We start from the raw sequence: 18019 nt of genomic DNA, 5'->3' as shown, positions 1-18019 counted from the left end.
CAAGATGGTTTTACTTCCTAATTTTCTATATTTTTTTCAGTGTCTGCATATCTTTCTCAATAATTCGTTTTTTAAATTAATTGATTCTCTTCTTACTTACTTTATTTGGGCATGCAAGACCCCCGAATTTCAAAAGCTCATTTACAAAAACCAACTTCAGAAGGTGGCTTTGGCCTGCCTGTGCTGAGACATTATTACTGGGCTTGTAATGCTAGAGCTTGGCTTTTTTGGAAGGAAGGTAGTGATAAATGCAATCAATCACCATGCTGGCCTGTGATGGAAAAGTACAGACTTAAATCTCTGACTGGGGGCTCTCTATCTGCTTTGCTGTTCAGCAAAGTGGAAATCCCAATTAAAAAAATAAAAAATGACTTTGTTTTGTACAATTCGTATAGAATTATGAAACAAAATAGGAAGGTACTCAGTCTGCCGGTCTTATCTATAGACGCTCCCATCTGTCTGAACCCTGCTTTTCAACCAGGTCTGTCGGATCACACGTTTACTCTCTGGGATAAAAAGGGCCTCTTATCCATTAAGGATCTCTACATCAATAATCATTTTGCATCTTTTACCCAACTGCAAAAAGTTTTCTCTCCCACCGGGGCATCTTTTTAGGTATTTGCAAATCAGGCACTTTGTAAAACAGTCAGTTTCAACAACTGCCAACACAACCTGAATTTTTTAAAGTCTTGATTAAAGCGTCGACATCTAAGAAGTTGATTTCAGATTTATTCCGATGTTTTCATAGGTCACCAACAACTACTCATATTAAGGTGGCATGGGCTGATGACATTGGGACGGATATCCCTACTAATTTGTGGCTAAGCGCTTTGAAAGGAATCAAGTCGTGTTCCATAAGTGCACGTCTTCACCTCATACAGTTTAAAGTGATCCACCGTTTGCATTACTCCGAAACAAGATTGCATAACATACTGTTTCACCAATCTGTAATCGTTGTCAAACTTGTATAGGTTCTCCATCTCATTTATTTTACTCATGCCCTAAGCTAACAAATTTTTGGTTTAATATATTTAGGTTGTTTAGTTCTGTTACAATGCACAAATAACTCCCAATGTTCTGATTGCAGTATTTGGTTGTTCAGAGCAATCTCAGAAGCTGTCACACTCAATACAACAAGCAGTCATGTTTGGAATGGTTATAGCCAAAAGGATTATTCTGAAGGAGTGGAAGGCTTCTACCTGCCCTCGTTTCTGTAAGTGGCTAAATGACATGGCGAGCTGTTTGTACCTTGAGGAAATCCGATACAAATTGACTGGTCGGCAGGATAAATTCACACAAAGACTTGGGGACCTTTCATGGATCATATTAACCAGGCGAAAACCCAGCCTCTCATCTGATGTTGATTGTTTACCTTTCTTTGCATTCTTAGGATAATTCCTTCTGTGTTGTTGCTGTATGTGGGGATTTATGCTGTGTTTCTCATTGGTACACTGGCAGTGTTTGTGTTGTGTGTTTAAAACTTTGTTTAAAAAAGCAATAAAAAATATTTTAAAAAAAGTAGCTGACATGTCATAAAAGTGTGAGCACCCCTGTGTCATGGGTTTGTGTGAGGTGTTGCTGGCTAACTTTGGAAGTAAGCCATCTTTGCAGTGTGAAGTACAGTTAACCAAGGCTCTGGTGTTTTTTTTTTAAATGTTGATGACATCACACACACAGCAAAGGGCCATGATACTTTTCCTGTTTTTGATGACATCACACACACTCACTCTGGTTTTGATGACATCATTTGACATACATCCCAACTCAAGAAACATTGTCAACAAAGACAGTTTATACATGTTCTGATTTTCACTGAAAAACAAGTACACTACACAAATAATAACTTTACAAAAATCAGAAAAGCAAATACAGAACAGAGGCATTATGGCACTAAGTGAAGGAGCACTGAATGAATCAATTAGGGAACAACTTCAACAGGGAAGAAGAGAGATAAAATTACTTATGAAAAATCTTAAAGAGGAAACAACACTGAGTAAAGAAAAGGATCAAATTATAATCTCCCTTAAGGAAGAACTGGAAGATTTAAGAACACAGTTCAGAGAGAACTCTATCCAACCAGCCAGTGGTTCACAGAAAACATCTGTATTTGCTAAAGTGATGTACAGTGTAGGGGCAGTCTGTGCAGTTGGTTCCATTTTGTATGCAGCATCCAAAATGTTTTCACAGTGACAGCTTAGAGAGGGATGTTTTTAGTTTAGTTTTTCATTTTTTGTAGTTTAAGAGTTTAGCTTTTTATCCCGGTAGGTTTGGGTATTTATTCTTACGTTTTGACTTTACTGTCATGAAATTAAAGCTTAGAACAACAGGATTTTAATCAAATTTAACTGTGTCCCTAATTATTTTGATTTTATTTATTTCTATTTATTTATTTAATGAGTTTAGTTTTAGAGATTTAGAAACAGTAGGCTTTTGAAAGAGAACATGTTTTATTTAGTTGTTAAGACAACATTTAGTAAGTAAGACAGAGTTTTAAGGCCACGGTGAGTACAAAAATTATGGCCAACGTGACAACATGACGACACAAAGTTTCGAGAAAAAACTCGTGTCGAAATAAAAGTCAAAATAAAGTTTCGAGATTAAAGTCGCAATGTTGCGCGAGAGAAGTGAAGCTGAGTCTTTCAGGAGTATTCAGTGTTATGGCTAATGCTAGTGAGCTAGTGGCAGTGGCGGTTCTACACTAACATACTCCCTGGGTGAGTAACCCCACAGCCCCCCCCCCCCCCCCCCCCGCACACATACAAAATTTGACAACATCCTGTTGTGTTCCCTATCTTCTAACACGCTTAAGGTGTTGGGCCGAAGAAGATAAAACTAAAACTGAACTTTTTTAACATAAATATGAATAAATACAGGAACACAAGTTAACTTAAACCCTAAATAACTTGTAATATTTTGCTCTCCATAGAAATATATTCTGTCAAAATTATACAAATATGAACATGCTGCAGAACAAAACAAAGAAAGCCTGGAAATATTAATAAGAAATTACAAATCAAATATTTCCGGCTTTTTTTTTGCTCTTTTATCATTTTTTAGAGCATTTTTTTTAGAGCTGGACTCCTGCTTCATTTTTAGCAATAATTTCTTAATGTGTGACGTCATGTATGTCTTTGTGAAACATATCAGAGGGATTAGATCTAAAAAAAAACTTATTGTGATTAATATTTTTATGTCTTTTAAAACATTAAAGACTAAATCATAGAATTACTCAGTGGGATTACTCCAAAAATATTTGGCATTTCTCTAAATTTGTGCAACACCAGCAGCAGAAATCCTCCAAAAAAACTCAATCCATAAAAAATGGTCTGCGCCCACCACCCCTGTTACGGTTTCTGTTTCTTTGCCCTTGTGGTTTGTTTCCTTTTTGTTCTGGCATGTTTTGAGTTTAACTTCCTGTTTTATTTTATAGGGTTTCCTGTTTCGTTTTTGTTGTGAGTTTTACTTTGGTTCCCCATCCTTCCTGATTGTGTTCACCTGTGTCTCGGTTGTCTGTATGACTTTAAGTCTTGTCATTCCCTTCCTCCTGGGCTGGTCCATAGTATGTTAGTTAGTATGTTAGTCTGCTCTCCCCGTTTCGAGTGTTTCGAGTTTCTAGCCTGCCGTCTGCAGTGGTTTTGGTTTTGTGTCCTTAGTTTTGTTTATTAAAGCCCCCGTTCCCCTGCAACCTCCTGCCTCGTCTCGCTCTCTGCGCCTGGGTGCTTCCTCCCTTCTCCCCCGTAACAACCCCTCCCCCTTCCCTTCCCTTCCCTCTGACACACGTGGCTCCGTCTCTATGACGGGAGGCGCAGCTGCGGCCCAGAGTTGATTGTTAGATAGAAAAAGACTCCCAATCACCTGTTAGTGTGATTCAGCCAGCCACCGGCGAGTTGCGCTCCCCTCTCGAGTTTTTGGACTTATGCTCCAAAGACTACCGCAAAGAGGTGTGGTCGCAAGCATCTTGCAGCAGAGGGCGGCGGTCACGTGCGCGTCGGGTCTGCTGTGTCGGAGCAAGTAATTGTGGGAAATAATCTCCATTGCCTGCTTTTGTCGAAATTGGGTTGAGCACGGGGGTTTGTTCTACCTAATTCCTTTTCATGTGCCTGTTTTACGTTGTTTCACTCTGAGTTATTTCATCTTTTTTTTTTTTGCACCATAAGTGTGAAGAGGAAACAGGATGAAGACCTTCTTGACAGTCTTATGTGTCAAAATACAAGCGTTAAGTGTCGGCAGCTGAAGCAATTTCAAATTAAAAGTGCAAAGTTTCCTCTTTGAATATAGTAGCACCTTATGTGTAAAGCATCGGGCACGGCAAGTGCCGCCCTGGGCGACCGCCCACATCGCATCGCCCATATCAAAAACCGCCACTGGCTAGTGCAGGGGTCGGGAACCCATGGTTTCAGAGCCACATGTGGCTCTTTCATCCTTCTGTTGTGGCTCCCTGTGACTTTGGAAAATAATGAGTATTTTATAAAAATTCAAATTTATTTTAGTTTGTTCATTTTTCATGGCATTTCAAAGGCGCTGCTGGCTCCGTGCGAGGCACGTGCCACGTAAAAAACAGCTTCCTTGGTGGGCTCGTGTTTGTCGGGCGAGGGCTGAGGAGCTGATAGCAGGAGGAGACACGCGGGGCGGCTTCAATAAACACTCCGGGTCTGGAGTGATTTTCTGCCGGGGGCTTGGCGTGGCGCGGAACGGGGAGCGGCTTTCTGGTGACGGAGAGTTTGTGCCGGTGTTTTGGACTCCCGTGTGCGGTGATGTGTGTTTCAGAGCAGGGGAGCTCGTTGCGTCGGTCGCGATCGACGGGTCATCTTCGGGGACGTGGGGGAGATTGAAGGGGAACAGAGTGCTTCTTGAAAATCCACCAGCCAATCAAAATCCTCACCGAAAAGTACGGGACTTGATTGACATGCAGAATGGCCAATCGGACATCCTCTGACAAACTCTGCCTTCAGAACGTCTTTTTCTCCCTGCGGCACATCATGTCCCCGGTAGAAGTCCAGCAACCGGAGTTTATTAAAGCCGCCCCGCGTTTCTCCTTCTGCTATAAGCTCTTCAGTTCTCGCCTGATAAATACGAGCTCATCAAGGAAGCTGTGAGGCACGCTATTATACTGTTGCGGAGTGTGTGTTTGTGCTGAGCAGCGCGCGTGCCACGAGGGAGGGGCGCGTGCAGGTGGAGATGGGAGTGTGAGCACGGAGCGGGGGTGTGTGCGTGAAATATATTGTGTGTTCGGAGGACGGAGCACTAAATTAGTAGTCGTTGTTCCCCATCAATACTGATCAATACGGAGCCAGCAGCGCCAAATGCCTCACAATATGCCACGCTCCCCGCATTGCACCGTTTACAGCAGAGCATGAATACGATGGTCGCTGCTTTCTGTCTTTGTAATAAAACGCCTGTGAAGAAACTGGATTTTCTAGAAAGGACTGTATTAAATTTTAGGTTCGTACCCGTCAGTTTCTTGCACACAGAAATAAATGAATAACTACTCAGAGACAGTTACTTATCTTTTGTGGAGGTTTTACTTCGCACAAACACGAAGGGGACAGACAGATGAACATGGTACATTCAAAGTCCGAACCAACGAGCTCAGGCATGGGCTTTGGTATAAAAACCCTGCATTTGCATATTCAGAAGATCGTCCGATGGACCTCGTGTGAAAATCACGCCCACAGGTTACTGCTGGAGAGAAGCTCCAAGGCTAAAGTGAAGATAAGTCTGAGGCCCGCTCAGCAGAAAACATGCACAGAAAAGAGGGAGGATGAGAATAAACTGTTAGAACAATAGCTTGGCTGTGCTTTCTTCAAATGTAATATAATTTTGAGATGACAATACATGCTCAGTGAATTAAGTTTAAACCATTAGTGTAATAAAAGTTAAAGGCAGTTTCTAACTATTCTTCACAACGCCTCATCTGTTAATACAAAAGTATCTTTATGTAAACTCACTGTGTAGTTTTTAATCATCAGTACATAAACAATAATGTTGAAATAAACATGTAACAAATAAACATGAAGATGAAAAGAAAGAAGTACTTTTTTTTTATCTTTTCTGGCCCGCAATCTAAACTTATGTCCTTGAAAATCGATCGCGATCGACGTAATGAGCACCCTTGATATAATATATACATGCATAATATATATAATGATGTCAAAACTGGTTGTGGCTCCGGGTGCTTTTTTTTCATTAGGGGCGGTCCGAAATGGCTATTTGAGTAAAAAAGGTTGCCGACCCCTGGGCTAGTGGCTTTGCACTTCAGAGTTTACGACAGAGTTTTATGGCCGCCAAAAAAAAAAAGTAAATTTACGAGATAAAAACTCGTAAATTTACAGGGAAATATTCAAAGATTAACAAGGGGAAAACACCAAAGTTGTCTGTTTATCGGAGCCTAGCTTGAAGATAAATTATTAAAGGTTTAAAACATAGAGATTCTGAACCTTTTGGCGACTCAAAATCAAATTATTGTTAGTGGAGCCGTCTTTCCGGGGTTCGGTGTTGGTAAAGCGGACTTTCATATGGAAAATAAGGAGCTCAGAGACACGTTTGGATGCAGAGGATCGCTGCAGCCTTTATTCTCCTTTTCATTCACATAACCTGAAGTTCATCTGTCACCTTGAGTCATGAATCTGTCAATGCGGAAGTAAACAGTGTTGCATACGCCCCTCCTGCAGATGAAGTGTCCCGTTTCGTCATTAAAAAACAAAGATGAATGAAAATAGTCTGTTATATTAGCATTACAACGTCGAAAAAGGTAAAAAGTGCTGCTCTTCCTCAGACGAAAGCATCACACAAACATAGATCTTGTCTTTGGTGGATAAAGAAAGGATTCAAGCGAACAGCTGCAGGGACACCGACAGATTCATCGGGCTGCAGAGATCCTGCAAACCAACCATCAATAAATAAAACTTTAATAAATTGTAAATCAAACAAATGAGCTTCCAGACATTTGGAACGTTGTCAATAAACATTCAGCTCACCTGTTCACATGAGTTTAGTCGGTGTGCTCTGCTGCTGCGCGGCGTTCACCTGCTGCTCTGCATGCTCACTTCCACACGTGTTAGACACGGTATTAAACAATCATGGACACGCTTTTGTTGAATTTCTTAAAGACTCTAAATGTTGTGTTTTGAATGGGAGGGTAAATCCAGAGAACGATGGCTTCACCTCTGTGTCCTTTAAGGGTAAAGCTGTGGTGGATTACATTGTCACCCCGCACACTGGTTTAAACGAATGTGTTGAATTTAAAGTTCTCACCTCTTTGGAGCTGATAAAAAGCAACGAGTCTGATCTGATGAACCTCATTGAGGACAGAAGTAAACTGCCTGATCATTCAGTGCTCTATTTGCGTCTTGAAACTATTGAAACAAATTTTTCAAATAATATGCAAGTTGGTTTCCAAAATAAAAAGCCAATTAGAAAACTGCCTGTTAATTTTCTGGAGTCAGAAGTCTGTTGTGAGTCTTCAGCTGAGGGAAGGTAAACCAACACAGGAAAATCTGAACCATTGTTATGGATGGTTTTGTGATGTTTCATATAAAGAATTGGATAAAAATAGACCAAAGCAGAGATATAAAAGCAATAAAGGAATATGTAAAAGAAAACAACCTTACTGGAACAATGAACTGCAGAGTCTATGGGGAAAATTGTGTTTATCAGAGAAAAAGTATTTAAAATGCAAAGAAATGGTTCTGAAAAGAGAACTTCTTTCTGTGTTTAAAAACTGTCAGAGTCATTTTGATAAAAAGTTAAGATTATTTAAAAGACGTTTCAGGAGGGGTAAAGCTCTTCAACTACAACTGCATTTGCAAAATAATAAATCACAGTTATTTTGGAGAGAAATAAATAAACTCGGACCTAAAAGTAGAAGGCCAATTCCACATGAGATTTTAACAGACTCTGGAGAATCTGTTTTTCTAACAGAGCAAGTGTTAAACAAGTGGGAGTCAGATTATAAGAACTTGTTTACCTGTAATAGTAGTTCCCACTTGTTTGATGACCAGTTTTTTCTGAATATGTGCAAATCCAAAAAACTGTTTGAAGACAATAGTTTTAAAATTTCTCTGAACTACTCTGACAAAATAAATCAAGATATTACAATTGAGGAAGTTCTAAAAGTCACTGAGAAAACTAAACTTCATAAAGTGGCTGGTGTGGATGAACTATCAAACGAGGTTCTTAGGTGTCCTAAATTGTTAAATACTTTACATTGCCTCTTTAGATTCTGTTTTAAGAATGGCTTTATACCATCTATTTGGTATAAATCGATCATCAAGCCGATTCCAAAATCCCCTCAAGCAGACCCAAGAGTCCCTCTGAATTATAGAGGCATTAGCCTTCTGAGTGCCGTGTATAAAGTGTTTTCTAGTATTTTAATCTTAATCTTAATTTGCAAATTAAGGACACATTTTCTGCTGAGCCATATGTTATATATACCTTAAAAAGAGGACAAAGATCCTTATGTGCTCAACTGAGAGCAGGAGTGCTCCCCCTACAGGTGGAAGTAGGGCGCTTTAAAGGCATTCCTGAGGAGGAAAGACTGTGAGGTCTGTGAGCTGCAAGTGGTGGAGGATGAATTTCATTTCACATTTCAAAAAGAATGGACACTTTGCATTCTGTTAGAGTCTGATTAGGGGGGTTATTGGATTTTTTTTTTGTGATGGGGATGTATCTTTATGTATTGTGTATTTTGTCTTTCAGTGTCATATAAGCCAGTGTGGGCTGGGCACATTAGTGCATGACATTCAAATCAATCAAATCAACCAATCAATCAATCCACAATAATCCTGTGCATTTACGAGTTTTTGCGACTTTATTCTCGAAACTTTATTTTGCCTTTTATCTCGACACGACAAGTTTTTTCTCGAAACTTTGGCCAGAGTTTTTTTCCTCACCGTGGCCCTAAAACTCCATGTGAAGGAATTTGTTTTATTATTATCATTGCTTAAATGTATTTGGTTAAATGTATGTTTAAATGTTAACTCAGATTGACCTTTTTACCTCTTCTGAAAACAGTTGTGTGTTTGTTCATCTGCTTCTCATCTCCCACCCAGGATGAGGGGTTTACGACACACTGTCCTGAGCTGATAAGGGATACTGTTTGAAGTTAGAATCCAACCAAATGGGTCATTATACGACACCCCCTAATGAACTTTTCCTCTTTGTCTTGAATTGTTACCTCCCACATGTGTTCTTAATAAAAGCAGCACAGGGAGGGGCAGACCCTTGAGAAGAGAAACGTGGTGGACCTTTTCCAACACATTTGCTCCTCTCCCTCGTGCATGAGAAACTTGATTCTTGTTGTGGTTTGTTGTTTATAATTGTGTTTTTCTTTAATGTCTAGATGCATTTATCTGACATTCTTTGGTCCATTCGAGCCGGATGACAACATATCTGCGTCCTTGGGGGAGGACCATGCCGATTGAAGTCTGTGCACAGCCCGTGAGACCAGGTCTCCGGAGGAAAGTCCGTCGTAGTGAATTCTACGCCGGCCAATCGACTGGTCTGATCCCTGGGTCCGGATTGACGTTATTCGTTAACCAGTCAGACCACAACGACAAGGCAAGTACAGCGCTTTTTCAGGGGTTCAAGTCCCCGAAGTGGCCCAGAATTCTGAGGGACAGGTTCAAGTCCTGTTGCCTAAAACACGTGTGGGTTTGGAGTCCCGGAAAAGTCCAGAATTCTGAATAAAGGTGTAGGTTCGAGTCCTGCAGCCTAAAACGCGTAAGAGGGTTCAAGTCCCTAAAAGGCCTGGAATAACAACAAAAATAAAATAAAAAAAGTTTTTTTTGGTGTGAATGTGTGTGCATGTGTGAAAGGAGTGAACTTGTTCGAAGCAGTGAGCAGCTGGAAACCTTGCGGTGTTAACACAAGGCTGCTTGCTGAAGTAGAACAAGATTTCATCTCATTAGGCTTTAGGTGAAAAGAACCCAGAGTCTAAAACGGGTTTTGCTCCTGGGAGGACCCTAAACGTGTGACCGGATCAGACAATAGGTCTGACCTAGAAGCTTGTTGCACTGGGAGTGAAATTCGGTCCTGAGAGAAATTCTCTGTTGGTTCTGATCACACTCTGTGACTAACATAAATAAAAGAAAAAAGAAAAAAAAATGGGGGAATTCAAATGGAAAGGTTGAATTAAAATGAGATTAAAAATATGTGTGAAGAGTTCATCCAGATTCAACTACATTTTTGAGAAAATGGGATAAAAATTACAATTTTAAGGGGAATCTTGGAGTACAGGAATGTACAGAATTAGTTCAACGGTTACCAATTAAAAACTAGAATAAAAACTAAAAAAGAAACAAAAAAATAGTGAAGAATTAATTTGTGCAAAACTGTGCTTAAATGAAGCAACGAAAAATAAAGAATGGCATTCAGAAAAGTAAAACTAGAGAAGCATGTCTGATTGCTAAAAAAAGGAGGATAAATCAGTTGTGAGACTCAGACCCCTGCAACAGCTGGCTGCAGCAGGCTGCAGACCGAGCAGGAGCAGGATGAAAGGGGGGAGAGCAGAAACCAGCTGATTTCTCACCTCCTCCCTACCAGGGGACAAATGCTCCTCTGTTGACGGGTTTTACCCCACCAGTGACTGATTGAAATAAACCAAATAAAAGAAAAAATAATGTTAGGAGGAAAAGGGAAAAACTTGAATGGAGTAAAACTATGGGGGTTGGTTTGGAAGAAGCTGGGAGTCATCTAAAGTTGCATAGACATTTCCAATCATTGAAGTGCCCAATCCCAGAGCTGGAGAAAATGGCCAGAGGCCTACACTTCTTGTGTTTAGGACCTGGACATTAGAGGATGTTAGGAAGGCAGTGAGGGGAGTTATCTCTCACAGGGAAAATCCACAGGATTTTCATGAGCAAATGATGGAAGTTCAGAGAGCTTATCATCTGAATGGCATTAAATGTCAGAAACCATGTATGAATGCTATGAAAGCAGACTGGGCAAAAGTAAAGGGAAAAAGGAATCCTATGAATGATGACGATCCACCCAGACATCTTCCGCATAACATTCTAAGAGTTAATTCAAAGTCTTACACTTTTAGGACAAAGAATTAGAGACGCCTTTCCAATGAGACCTGATTATGGAAAGATTGGTCAAACTAAACAAAAAGATGGAGAGTTAGTGTCTGATTTTAGAGTCAGATTCGAAGAAGTTTTAAAGCTAATTGTGGACTCAGAGATAATGATAATGATGATGGTCCCTATAGACAGCAGCTGAAACAAGCTTTACTACAAGCTATGAAACCAGAGATTGCAGACTAGATAAGGACACTTTACATAGATCTGCCTACAGGAGCACTACAACAGTTTATGAATTTTGCTGTTCATGCAGAAAAAGTGATGGTGAATAAAAATAAATTTAGGAATCAAAGTGTAGATACATTTTGGCAGGAGGAAAGTAGTGATGTGTTTTTTGGAAGGAATGTGAAGAGAGGAAGAGATCGTGGACGTGGGAAAGGAAATTTTAAGGAAAATTTTTGAAGAAGGTTTAGAGGAAGTAGCAACAGAGGGTCAGAGCAGGTTGATGATGGATGTTGGATTTGTGGACAGAGAGATCATTGGGAGAGAGAGATTGTCCTGAAAGGAAGAAATCAGATTGATTAGATGGTAAAAGAAATGACAAGATAAAAGATTAATCAGAACTAGTAATTCAACCAATTGGTGATGAATTTTTAGATCTCACTGAAAGAGAAATAGTTTTTGTTGATGGGTCAGCAAAGAAAGATGAGACAGGCAGAAACAAAGTGGGTTTTGCTGTTGTAACTCAAGATAAGGTTTTGAAGGCAGGACCCCTGCGTGGAAATTACTCAGCACAATCAGCAGAGTTGACAGCTTTAACTGAAGCATGCAAACTGTTTAAAGATAAGCCAGTTACGATCTATACTGATAGCCAATATGCGTTTGCTACAGTGCATTTATTTTGTCAACAGTGGAAGAACAGAAGGTTTAAAACGTCAACAGGAAAACCAGTAACGCATGTAGACTTACTGAAAGAATTATTAACTGCTGTAATGTTACCATCTAAAGTGGCAATATGTAAATGTGAGGGACACACACGAAGAACAGATCATAATTCTTAAGGAAATGCCTTTGCAGATGCAACAGCAAAGCAACCTGCAACAAAAGATGTAGGAATGTGCACTAATGAGGATTTGACTCCAGATGCAACCGCTGATTTTTTTTAAAAAAAGAAATGCCACCCAGTGCACCAAAACAATAAAAAAATTTTGGTTGAAAAAGGAGCAAAGTTAGAACAAAGTCTTTATGTCAGCACAGAAGGTAAACCTATTTTACCAAAATCCATGTACAAATAGGCAGCAATTTTGAGTCATGGGCCTTGCCATGATTCAACAGGGAGGATGAATTTATTAGAGAAATATTATACAACTTATGGATTTATTCTCTATTCAAAAAAATTTTTGTAAACAATGTGTAACATGTATGCGTCATAATCCCCAAGGCAATGTTAGACCTAAGAGAGGAAAATTTCCTGAACCACCTTTTCTTTTCCATACAATCCATATGGATTTTATTGAATTGAATTAAAGTAAAGGATTGAAATATTGTTTAGTGATTATTAATGCATTTTCCAAATGGGTTGAAATTTTTCCATGTGCAACACAAGATGCTATTACAGTAGCTAAAGCTATTTGTAAAAGAATAATCCCAACTTTTGGCATACCACAAGTGATAAGAAGTGATAATGGTACACATTTTGTGAATCAAGTGATAGATCTAAAGAGACATTGTAGTTATCACCCACAGAGTGCAGGATTAGTTAAGAGAACTAATAGCACTATCAAATCAAAGTTAAAGAAATGCATGGAAGAGACAAACAGACAGTGGCCTGACTGCATAGACTTAGTTCAACTAAGCATGCGTATCACACGCACAGCAGGTCAACCTTTAACGCCTTTTGAAATGTTGTATGGACGTTCTTATAGGTTACCAGACATTGATCCTACACAGCAACATTCTCCAGATGATGATGCAAATTTAGTGGATTATTTGAGAAAAATGTTTACCACTAAAGATGTGCAAAGGACAAATCAAGTGCCAGATTCCTTCTTATCTCCACAGGACACTTCACCAGTGCAGGTTGGTGACTGGGTGTTTGTGGAGGCCATAAAAAGGAAGTGTTGGTCCAGCCCACGTTGGGAAGGGCCATTCCAAGTCCTGCTGACTACACCAACAGCTGTCAAGATTGCTGAAAGGACGTCTTGGATCCACCTGTCACACTGCAAGAAAAAGCATCTGGGTGAGGCTAATTCCAACTGCTAGGTGGGGAAGTCTGACTACAAAGGGAGGCAGCCGTATAGAAGCTGCTTGTCTCAAAGTCAGCGAAGCAGGGGAATCCACCTAGTTTTAGGGAAGAAAGCACACCAGAACTCTTTTGCACTACACGGATCCTACACTGTTAGAGGACTTAAGGAGGTGATGTGCTAGTAACCTCTCCCTCCCGAAGATAGGCACATATCCACCATGGCGTGTCCAACTGGGCTAAGAGACAGTTTATTTTGTTTACTGTTCCTGCTATTCCTGACAGGAGCAACCACATGGATTTGGTTCTTTTGGAATCATTATCCACCTACAAGAAGAACCACCAACAAGGAAAAAAACATTTCTCGACGATGGCTGAGTATTGATGAACATGATGTTTTGAATAGTCCAAAAATGAACATAACTCACCTGTATATGACAAATTCTTGGTATAGGTATGTTATGTTACTGGCTAAGGAAAAGAATAGATCGGATTGCTATGTTTGTTCTGTAATTGAAGCTTCATCCCTACATCCTAATTTGCAGCCAAAGCAATTTTCTGAGTGGAAAAGCGACTGTGTTATTGAATATAGTACCAGAGGGTATATTAGTACTGGAGCCGTCACCACTTCAAATGGTACTCTTGTAAGACGGAGTTGCAAGAGTTTGTATTAGTTTAAAAAACTGAAATTGACAAAATCATTAGCTCCATATGTTAGTGTGGAACCAGGAACTGTGTTTCCACATTGCGTAACTAAAAATGGCACAGAGTTTTTAGGAACTTTGCCGACGAAGATGTGTCATGAACTTCTTGTTCCCTTCACAGTCCAGATAATCAATGACAGAGTTTACCATGGTTATGCAGTTCCCTGCCCTGGAGGACGTTGTGTTGGATCTAATCCAGATTTAATGCCAGGTAACAATGGTACTTATGTGGTTCATCAAATGTTTTGGTTATGTGGGCAGCCCCTCTACCTCAGTCTGCCTAGAGACTGGAGTGGGATTTGTGTTTCTGTAAAGGTCACAGGTCACACTTTCATAGTTTCTGCAGTCCATGAGCCTCACCTGCGTCACAGACGTAACCTTATTGATGTCAAGCCACATGATTCCATTTGGGGATCAGATGTTCCTGGAGACCATAAACACTGGAATACTGGGGAAAAGGTAACTATGGCATTGTTTCCCTAGGTGGGAAATGCTAAAACGCTCTCAGAATTGAGACCATTGACTATCGATTAGGTTTATTTTTGAACGCTACAATTAAAGCATTTAAAGGCTATAATGAAGAAATGTCAAGCATGAAACTTATGGTTCTACAGAACAGATTGGTTTTGGACTTATTGGTTGCTCAGGAGGGAGGTGTTTGTAAAATGTTAAATGACACCTGTTGTACATTTATTCCTGACAACATCGATGAAGGTCACAGCATCACAGAAGCATTACATCAACTTGAAAAGGTTCAACAGGCAATGCAGGATGACAGGAAACCCCAATCTTGGGATTTCTTCTCCTGGCTTGCTTTTGGTTCCTGGTGGCAACTTTTGTTAAAAATAGTGACACCTATTCTTATGGTACTGATCATATGTTGTGTGTTCACTATGTGCATTTTTCCTTGTATTCAATCTATGATTTCCAGAGCAGTGAATGGTTGAGTACAAAGTGTTCTTATGAGTCAAGAATACAACTTGTTATTAAAGGGAGAACAAGATGACTGTAATGATTTTGAAACTGAAATGACTTGAGAGAGAAAAAAAAAAGAACTTCTCATCTGAGTGTAAATTGAAAGTGTTATAAAAATGAAGATGTCACAGAAAACTGAAAAGAGATGTGATATTGGATGTGTGATTTTGACATTTCTCAATGATAAAAAGGAGGGAGTATGTGAAGGAATTTGTTTTATTATTATCATTGCTTAAATGTATTTGGTTAAATGTATGTTTAAATGTTAACTCAGATTGACCTTTTTACCTCTTCTGAAAACAGTTGTGTGTTTGTTCATCTGCTTCTCATCTCCCACCCAGGATGAGGGGTTTACGACACACTGTCCTCAGCTGATAAGGGATACTGTTTGAACTTAGAATCCAACCAAAAGGGTCATTTGACGACACCCCCTAATGAACTTTTCCTCTTTGTCTTGAATTGTTACCTCCCACATGTGTTCTTAATAAAAGCAGCACAGGGAGGGGCAGACCTTTGAGAAGAGAAACGTGGTGGACCTTTTCCAACACATTTGCTCCTCTCCCTCGTGCATGAGAAACTTGATTCTTGTTGTGGTTTGTTGTTTATAATTGTGTTTTTCTTTAATGTCTACATGCATTTATCTGACACTCCATCGTAAGTAAGGCATATCTTTTCATTGTAGGTATTTTAGTTTTTCATTTTTTGAAATTTATCCAATAATTATCTTTGGGACAATCAGTTAATTATGAATGTTATTTCTTCTGCGCCACATAGGATTATTCCACATTAAAAGCAATCTTTTAATATAGTAAGCAACCGACACACAGAAACTTTTCTTTGTGGTTCTTATCAGTTTGATCTTGAAGTTCCTAGAAGTTGTTGGTGTAAAAACCAAAAAAGGTCAAACAGTTTTCAAAGTCTGGATTGATCAAATAAATTGTGTGTATGATCGAGATATCCAGCTTTATGCACAATTCTGACGGCTGGCTTTTGAAGTAAACAGAGAGGATGCAGTGAACTCTTAGAATTATTTCTCCAAATTTCTATACAGTAGTGAAATATGGTCATGTTAAGGAGCAGTTCAATAAATATCTACCGTTGTATTCTAATATATGTTTAGGTTTATTTCTTTAGTTTCCCCACTGTCATATCTTAAGAGTTTTTCCTCTTCGTTCCCATCAGAGAGAAGGATTGAGTGTGGGATCCTTTCCATGGTGGATTTTTGTCTTCCCTGATTTTGCACTCTGGAATTCCTGCTGCCAACTCTGGATCCACGTTTACAAAATAGTAATTGAGGCTGTTTGCTGCTTCGTTGATGTCCTAGCTTTGACCCTTCTCATCTGTACAGTCATCTGGGTATGTTGGCTTTTTCTGTCCCATTGTTAAAGATGTTAGTTCATATTTCCCAAACTCGCTCCATGTTACTTTACTTTTACATGTCCCTTAGAGCTTGTCTGCCATTGGGGGGGGGCACAGCTGCATTGGGGAACCATTTGGTGGTTTGACCCCCAATCCAACCCTTTTATGCTGAGTATCACACAGGGAGGGTCCCAGGAGGAGTTCTGGATTTGAACTCACGACTTTCCAGTCAATGGGCAGACACTCTTCCACAAGGCCACTGAGCTGCTAGAGACCAGCTATATCCTGCAGGTGGGCTACCCACAGCCCTGCAGTGGAATGGCCTCAGGGAACAAAGACTGTTTCCCCGTTCTTCAGTTCTCTCTAAACTTTAACTGTAGAAGTCACTGCCTCTGAATACTGAGTGATGGACAGATCTTTATTTTGTGGAAGGAAGTGGCTTTGTACACAGTAAACTTCATGGCTTTATATCGTAAGGAATTACTCTGCAGCTTGATTTGAAGTTGTGTTTTTTTCTTAACAGCAGTTTACAAGCATTTGCAGCCTTGGAACACAGATATGCCTTACTGCCTGGTATCTTAGCTACCAAATAAAACAAGATTTTTATTTAAATATCATACTGTCTGAAATGTCTAAAACTAAACTGATGAATTAAAAAAACACTACATGAAATATACTCCTATGACTTGATGTATTTAGATTGCTTTTAATATTGAATAATCCTATGTGGCGCAGAAGGAATAACATTTATAATTAACTGATTGTCCCAAAGATAGCTATTGGATAAACTACAAAAAAAGAAAAACTAAAATATCTACAATGAAAAGATATGCCTTACTAAATGTTGTTTTGGCAACTTAATAAAACATGTTCCCTTTCAAAAGCCTACTGTTTCTAAATCTCTAAAACTAAAATCATTAAGTAAATAAATAGAAATAAATAAAATCAAAATAATTAGGGACACAGTTAAATTAGATTAAAATCCTGTTGTTCTAAGCTTTATTTTCATGACAGTAAAGTCAAAACGTAAGAATAAATACCCAAACCTACAGGGATAAAAAGCTAAACTCATAAACTACAAAAAATGAAGAACTAAACTAAAAACACCCTTCTCTAAGCTGTCACTGTGAAAACATTTTGGATGCTACATACAAAATGGAACCAACTGCACAGACTGCCCCTACACTGTACATCACTTTAGCAAATACAGATGTTTTCTGTGAACCACTGGCTGGTTGGGAAGAGTTCTTTCTGAGAAGTTCTTCCCTAAGTAAAGCGTACTGTTTTCTTTCCTCTTTCATTTCTTCCCAAAGTAAATGGTTCTGTGTTGATAGCTCTTGCATTATTTGAGGGTTCAAATGATTAATTTGATTAATTTGGTCCTGTATTCTTTGCATTTCAAGATTATCAAAAGATTGAAAAAGCATTTTTTCTTTTAGAATGCGTATCTTTGTCTTTGAATTGAATTGAATTGAATGTGTTGTCTTGTCTCTCGTTTGCTCTTTATCTTTTGAGTCTCTTCCGTATCTTTTAGCTTCTCTTGCAATCAGAACATGTATAAACTGTCTCCGTTGACAATGTTTCTTGAGTTGGGATGTATGTCAAATGATGTCATCAAAACCAGAATGAGTGCGTGTGATGTCATCAAAAAACTATCTGATGTCATAAAAACAGGAAAAATATCATGGCCCTTTGCTGTGTGTGTGATGTCATCATGA

General features: G+C 39.3%; 3 long non-coding RNA genes across 3 annotated transcripts in view; all 3 read left to right on the top strand.

The window, feature by feature from the left end:
- The window catches only part of LOC144994242 (uncharacterized), a 123318-nt gene that overhangs the window by 101859 nt on the left and 3440 nt on the right, over positions 1-18019 (top strand). The gene's annotated exons all lie outside the window — the stretch shown is intronic.
- On the top strand, positions 3125-6905 carry LOC144994250 (uncharacterized). Its single transcript, XR_013657695.1, has 2 exons — positions 3125-4719; positions 4993-6905. It is a non-coding gene; the product is annotated as an uncharacterized LOC144994250 (long non-coding RNA).
- LOC144994247 (uncharacterized) lies at positions 9230-15524 on the top strand. Its single transcript, XR_013657692.1, has 2 exons — positions 9230-9558; positions 13083-15524. It is a non-coding gene; the product is annotated as an uncharacterized LOC144994247 (long non-coding RNA).

This window comes from Oryzias latipes, chromosome 8 (genome assembly GCF_053564925.1).
Source record: "Oryzias latipes strain Hd-rR chromosome 8, Olatipes_Hd-rR_3.1".
Taxonomy (NCBI): Eukaryota; Metazoa; Chordata; class Actinopteri; order Beloniformes; family Adrianichthyidae; genus Oryzias; species Oryzias latipes.
Note: the sequence above shows the minus strand (reverse complement) of the source record. Positions and strands in the feature narration are given on the sequence as shown.